The sequence below is a fragment of the Chelonia mydas genome, chromosome 3 (assembly GCF_015237465.2).
Source record: "Chelonia mydas isolate rCheMyd1 chromosome 3, rCheMyd1.pri.v2, whole genome shotgun sequence".
In the NCBI taxonomy this organism is placed as follows: Eukaryota; Metazoa; Chordata; order Testudines; family Cheloniidae; genus Chelonia; species Chelonia mydas.
The window spans coordinates 186,733,501-186,741,552 of record NC_057851.1 but is presented as its reverse complement, the minus strand read 5'-3'; positions in this window follow the sequence as shown (position 1 = coordinate 186,741,552).

Sequence of the window (8,052 nt, the reverse complement as noted above, 5' to 3'; positions counted from 1 at the left end):
AGGGAGGTTCCTTTACAATTAAAATAATGACAATACACAAAAACCTACTGTTGAGACATCCAGAGCTTGCAGAGAGGCCCGCTGGAAGTTGCGTAACCATGCTTATATTCATGTGAGTGTATTTTCTTCCTAAATATTATTTCATAAGCTTTAAAAATCATGGTGCTTATTGACAAAACATATACCATTTACTGTGTATCAGAGATCTACAATGATCTTGTCATTCAAATAATAAGCAGGACTGTAAATTAAAAAAAAAGAGAGAAGAAAAATGTGATTATATGATGTAATCCTGCAGTAATCAATTTTACCTCCAATATCTTGTTTTTGTTTTTAAAACGCTAAATAAACAATACATAATGCATTCCTCGTCAGCCAAAACCATGAGGGCTCTGTGCTCAAATAACAGGAAACATATTCAATTTTCCTAACAGAAGACAGTTCATTAAGCTGTGCCACATCAAATAAAACTTTAATTTCTCCAGCATCAGAGTCGCAATGAAAGCAATTGAGGAAGATGAGCCATATGGTACTTCTATCAGCAAACACATATTGCTCATTCCCCCAAAGTTTTCTAATTCTGCTCCCCAGACCTGTGTAATATAGATAATGTGCTCTGAGAGCAGCAACCATGAGCTATCTGGTGTACACTTCTAATACTGTATTTAATGGGAAATAATGAATCATAAAAGCCTGCAGAAGACGGCTTTTGCTAACCTAAATCTCAGCTGTAATTTCATTGTTCTGTGCCTAAGATGCTGTTTGCCCTTTCCAAACAACAGCAGTTGAACATAATTATGCTGCTTCAAACCTGGGCTTGAGGAAAAAACCTTCATAATATAACCAAGTTTCTGTTAACTCTTGAAATTCTGAACTTGGTGCAACTCTGATTCCTAAAGGAGAACTTTGTATGATATTTTAGGTTCATAAAATTATATATAAATATTTTTTTCTCATGTATAGCTACAAAAATTAAGTTTAATACTCCCTAATCTGGCCCTAAAATGCAACAGGCGAGATCTACTAAAAATTAGGAAATCTGCTTGACATTGGGAAATCTGACACTTTGTCCGGTATAACATCTGTAAATGGCAAAGCCGTATAAGTGAACGCAATAAAAGAGTAATATTTCTGGGTCTCTATTTTTTGTCAGTTACAAAAACTGGAGTTAAAGTGTTGACTAAAAGACTGAACTAACCCATTTAAACTTTATAATGTTTATACTTTTCCTATAAATTCATAATGATCTATTTACTTATATTTGAAGGCCAGTATTAAAATAGTATTGGTACAGTATATTGTCCTGTATTTTTCCTCCATCTACTTATTAAGTAAATGTACGTGCATGAAGGGATAGGTTTATTTTTAAAGATGTCTATAGTTAAAAATATGTTTTAAAGTTTATTGACTTAATACAGTTGAAGATAAATATGTTATTTGGATATGACCTAAAACTTGGACAATTTCTTAAACTCATTTGAAGTAGCTTCCCCCTCAAAATACAGGACTAATTTAAAACATTGTCTAATTAGGCTACTTATACATATTGAAAATATATTTTAGTGGCTGTGTTTGTTCTGGCAATATATGAACCAAAACCAATTAAATTAAAAAGGGAGACTTTTAAAAGTTAGAGATTGCCTTTTAAAAGCTTATTAAAATCAGCATGTTACATGTCTGTCTTTGAATTAGCTTTACAGACTTGATTGCCTTCATTAAAGCTGACTGTTTGGGTGCTGCTCCGTGAATCTTCAAGAGTCTGCGTCTCCCCCCCTCCCCCCAAAAAAGCTGATTTTCTCTACTTGTCAGTGTGCATTGTCTCCCAATAGAATCTAAAAGAACCTGTATTTTACAGAAGAAAAACTCACCTCATATGAAATATTACTACAAAACATTGTCATTATCACAAGAAAAAAGACCAACAGGTAAAATAACTACATTAAGATCTAAGACAAATAAATAATAATAATAATAAATAATATTATTATAATAATTAATACCCACCCCACATTGATTAGATTTCATGAATGCCTTAAAACAAATGTTTAAACAGTTTTTTGAAACAGTGCAGAAAACCTCTGCATGCTCCGATGGGTTACAATAACAATGGTCTATTGCAATGTAAAACAAGCTGGAGGATAAAAAGGTGCTTTTTGTTACCATTTTATCAAAGCTGTTCATCTTCTAGCTGCAGGCAGCATTTTGCTGGAATTGCAGATATTTCTCTGTCCAGGCTCCTTTGTTTGTGCATCTCATTTGCATATATTTATCTCCAGCTGAGGGTGCTTTCAGCTCATTAGGGCCACCCCCCTCACATTATTTCATAAGCCAGCTGCTAGGAGGGATTTCACCTGTGGTGACTGAGAAAAGAGGGGTGAAAAACCAAATTCTTCATAAAAAGGAAATCTTCTGACTCTCTTCCCCTATAAATGGGCACCATTTGTGTTAAACAGCCTCTTGTCATGATAGATGCCTCCAGGGGTCAGGGGTTAAAGTTGATTTGAAGGTCAGCAGTAAAACAACAGACAAACCAGACGCCAAACTGGTTCCTTAGCTGTCGGTGGGAGCAGTGGTACAACCAGGTCTTGAACCTTTTTCAACCTCTAATAAAACAGGGGAAGAATTTGAAGTGGATCAACCAGGCCCCTGAGGAAGCCACACAGAAAAACACAAATAATATCAATATCAAGCAGCAACAGGAAACAATGGGCTAGCTCTCAGTGCTACATGCATGCTTCTATTGTTTCAAGAGCTAGGGAATTAATTCCACTTATTTATTTAAGGCGTGTCAACTCACTGCCTAAACCTGTTTCAGTGTCAAGATGAATAAAACTTTTATGGCTCATAAAATAGAGCCATTCATCTCAATGTTCTTTGTGGTGCCTTTTTTTTTTTTTTCCTGGCAAACTGAGCGAGGCCTCTGCTTCAAATGGTTACATCCGAACATACTGTTGCTCAGACCTGCACCTTGTCAGAAAAGAAAATGATTTGATTGGCAAATGGATATCATTAGCAGAACCAATAAAGAAAAGCTTTTTAGCAGCCTTGTAGTAGCCCCCCCAAATTCTCATAGACACTTTTTACACGCCTGAATCCACTTCCAGCATGACTTTCTACAGAAAAAATGATTTTATCCTAAAATAGCAAAAGTAAAAGATAGCCCAAAATAGCACAGTAAGAAATCACTTTAATATTATTTTATCTACCTGTCTACATACTAGTCATCACCTATGTCTCCTAGATAAGCAGTTTTCATTCATTTTCTATTAATGCAAAATTTCTTATGTCATTCTCGTAGACTAATCTATTATTTTTTGCATTGAGTCTTGCAGTTCATGTGTAATTAAAAATATAAAACTCTCTTAATCTGATCAATTTTGTATTATTGCTATCACAATACAGTTGTATTTTTATTATACTTTCAATTTGCATACTTACTGATGAATTATTAGTAATACATACTAATCAGATGAGACCATCTCAAACAGCTAAGCCTGAACTAACTTCTGTGATTCATTACACATGGCAAATGTTTGTTCAGAGTTAAAAAAACAACATAAAACCTACAATGAAATCATGTCATCTATGAAGTTTTGGACCCACAGGTAACTAAATACAATAAAGTGCGCTTTTTATTAAAAACAACCCTCCCCACCTACTCCCATTACTTATATTGCATGACTGCTCTAAAACCAAATGTTCAAATAGTAGTTGGAAATGATGCATAAAATCGCAGCATGTTCTGATAGGTTATAGAGTTCGTGGTTTATTGCAATGTAAAACAAGCTGGAGGAAGAGAAGGTGGTTTTGTTTACCATTTTCATCAAAGCTGTTCATCATGTTGATATACTTATTTTATATTGTGACCTAACGTATGTTGCATTTAATTTAATTTATTTATTTGTTTTCTAGGTTGTTGCCACTGTTGCTGCTTGACATCCAAGATGTCAAGTAATTCCCAGGATTCATCTGTAATATAAGGCTATCTGAACTGAATTTCTACCTACAAGACAACTGATATATACAAACAAAGAAATATAATCACGTAATTTTTGTACTTAATCTGTGGCAATTAGTACCTGAATAAATATAGGCTAAGATATTTGCCTACTCAAACTGTAATTATACTTCTGTTTAACCCAAAGAATGCACAGTTCTGATTGAAATGCTTTTGAGATTTATAAGTTTTGTTCATCTCCTTATTTCCTTTTGTCCCAGAAAGCATTGTACAATCATCTGCATAACTTGTCATTTTTTCCCTGATATCAAGTATTGAAAACACCCAGAACCTAACACAGATATACACAATTTACTCCTCCCAAAATCGTTATCCATGTTTTTCAATTTTCTTTTTCTCAAATCTAATCACTAATTCCTTTGCTTTACCAAATAGTTAAAAATGTTAAGTGCTAGCAATGCCTCCTACCTCCCCCTCATATCTGTCTCTGTTTATGGAACGGGCCCTGGTTTCCTCCTTCTCTTGTTCAGCTCTAGGTCTTCAGGTCAGGAGACTGTAAATACACACAGCACTGCCCCAACCCATAAATCTGAGCAAAGGGCAGCCTTATATATTCAGATAAGCAATGTGGAAAAGAGAGAGAGAACAAACAGACTCTGTGGTGAAGCAGGCATTTTCCTAGAAACCAAAAATTAAATACCAACAAACCTTGAGAGTAACCTCCTTCGGAGGGGAGGGGTGTGGGGGAAGGGGAAATCTCTTGTTACCTCCTATTATTTGCCTTTAAAAGCTGAATCTGGAATGTTCACTCTCTTTTCTCCCCATTGTTTATATACAAAACATTACAAAATGCATTTTATTACCTTTGAGGCAATGAAATTAAACAAGAGATTTCTATTACTTTATAACATGCGTTTCCCTCTTCAAGAGCTTTGTTGGGGTTTTCCTTTGTCATTTTTATTCCCAGCACCTCAGATGCTTTCAAGGAAACTGCCCCCCAGTTATTGCTTCTCAGTACCAAGGTCTTAGGATAAATAACATTGTTGTTACTCACCTCACCAATTTTCAAGAATTATTGCTGCAGCAAATGGGAACAGCCCTAATATATGCAAAGTGATAAATGAATTGCTACATACCTTTCAGCCTGTGTGGCCTCAAGTTATCCTAAGACCATCCAAATCTTTTGGGGATGGGGGTGGGGGTGGGCTTTGGAACTGAGCAGGGCTAAGACACTTGGTGCTCTGTGTAAGATTTTTTGTTCCCCTCCCCACCAGATGAGTAGATAATCTCTAATGCTGAGATCAAGCCAGACATGAAGATCCAGCAAGAACCACAAACAAGCACAAAGAAGTCATCTAGTTCAATGAAGGCACTTTCTGACATCTTCCGGCCCCTTTCACATGCTGATTTGCCCAGCTTTGCTTGTGCAAGGAAAGCTGAACTGACTGACACCTTGCCTACACCATAAAGAGCTACAGAAACATACAGAACTACACAACGTGTAGAACTTCTTCACTCTGCCATAGCTGACCTTTCCCCACTCCACTCACAGGCAGCTCTCTGCCTCTCTGTTATCTGGTGTAAATGGGCCCTGCTGTTAGATGGCTTTCCTTTTTCACTTTTGTTCAGGTGAGGCGTAACATACTACAGATGTAAGAACTATAGAAGCCATTACACTCAGCGGCCTTCCCTTCTCGAGTTGGAAGAGAAGTGAAAACTTCAAGTTAGCTGACAGGCCTCTCCAGAAAACCATGCCAAGGAGAGCAATTATTTTCAAGTCCATTTCCCTCTCTCCCCCAGCTTTCCCCAGTGACATAAAACAAATGTAAATCAAACGTCTGTGGTGCTGGTGAACAGCAGGATTAAAGGTTTTCACTAATATGTGAACTAGAAAGCAAGATTTTTTTTTCTGTGCTCATGACATTGAATTCTCCGTGAATTTTCCTCACCAAAACTGAATTAGTAAATTGTAGTGGCAGTGAAGGTTTTGTCAGCATTTCTGTTATAAACCTGCATTTTCATGACATTATAACATTTCCAGGACTGAAACCTTCCCTAAAAGAAATCTCAGTCCAAGAATTTCCAGTGTTTCTATAGCTCAAAAAAGGGTTATTAAAAAAAAGGAAATTGTGCATCACTTTAATTTATGATGTAGATTTTTCCTTTTTATTTAAAACAAATGTCCGAATCAAATTATTCATATAGCATGCGTCACGGTGAAAAATCCACTGAATGTGCAGTAATTAAAAACAAATCAAAACATTTATATGCTGAAAGAAAAGGAGTACTTGAGGCACCTTAGAGACTAACCAATTTATTTGAGCATAAGCTATCGTGAGCTACAGCTCACTTCATCGGATGCTGTAGCTCACGAAAGCTTATGCTCAAATAAATTGGTTAGTCTCTAAGGTGCCACAAGTCCTCCTTTTCTTTTTGCGAATACAGACTAACACGGCTGATTCACCTCAGGAGTTGTATAGAAGCATTTGAAAATATTCTAAATATCTATTAAGATGCTTTGGTCATTATCTGTTGCCTATAGACAATATTTACTAGGTTGATAAACAGTTTAGGATGTAATCAACTAATCTTTTTTTAAACCTCTCTGATGTACCCTGAAAAATGGCTAGGTCGGTATTCCACCTTTTCAAAAGTCCCTGACTATGGCATTATCCACCCCAAATCAACCATGAAGAGAAGGCTCTGCACAGGGTTCAGTTCTTTTCTGTTGGAGCTGAGAATCCGCCACTCGTGGAATCTCTCTCCCCACCCTTCTCATCCGCCGCCCAATTCCAGGCTCTACAGAACGCTCTGTGGGGCCAGAGATTCATGGCAGGAGCTGGGCTTAATGCAATTTGGGGCTGAATTAAGTGTAATGCACCCCTGTCCCCTCCCCCCGCGACTGAAATAGGATACTCACACCAGCTCCGCAGCTTGACAGGAGCCAAAAGAAGGGCCAAGAGTTCTCAGAGCTGGTGCAGAAGAAATCTGTGCAGAGCTTTCTGGCTGCAAAACCTTTTCCCGCAGGCAATGCTGGTGCTTTTCCTGCTGGAGTTGGCAAACAGGACCTATGGACTTCATTGATATCAATGGGTCCAGTAAACCGTGTGGTAGCTGGAACCTTCAGGTAAGCATTTCCCATTAGGATGTGTTCTCTCATACATGGGACCATGCTGTGCCATTGATTTTTGAGCAGATTGAATAAACTCTTTTCAGGTTTTGCTGAAAAATATTATTGGCATGATATAGTCTGTGGTTTCTGACACAATGTAAAATACAATTTTATGCCCCAGTCCTGCAACTTTATCTCTTCGGGTCCCCCACCCCCGGGGACTCTCCATGGGTCCACCTGTATGGATGCAGGTGCTGGATTGGGTCCTTAGTATAATATCTTTCACAAAGACTGTTTTCTAAAACACTTCTGTAAGTTATACAGAGAATTAAATTTAAAAAAATTAAGTATGTACGTGTGTGTGTGTTTGTGTGTATGTGTGTGTATGTGAGAGAGAGATGAAGACACAAAGGAGAAACAATACAGTTACAGCTGAAATTTGCAATGAGCTGGAAAGTTGCTGAAGAGATAAGATAAAGGGAAGGTGTCTTAAACTACTGCAGCGGCAGAGGAGAAGGCTCTTAAACTAAAGATTGTCATATGTGGTGGGCCAGAGCTACAGAGCATGGCTGAGAACAGACACTGTCCATAAGGCAGGCTGTAATAAGCCCTTAAAGGTTTTTTAAAATAAAGAGGGCAGTTTTGAAATGAATGGGGAGTCATTCGAGTTGTGTATGTATGATGCCAAGTGTCAGGATCCTGCATATGATAGCAGCTGGGAAGCTATAGAGACGGGAGTTGCTGTCGCCAAAGTAAGAGGAGATGAAGGCACAGGTGAGGATTTTGGCAGAGGGGAGTCAAGGCGGAGGCATTCGCTGGCAACACTGGTAATCTGACAATAGTCTGTGCACAAACGAGATGTGGACTGTGTGAGATACTTAGTTAGCAAGGTCTTCAAGGAAGGGATTAGCATTTTACTCCTTTGTGTGAGGCAACTAGAAGCTTAAAAATAAACAACAGTTTAAGAACTAAGGTGGGAGGA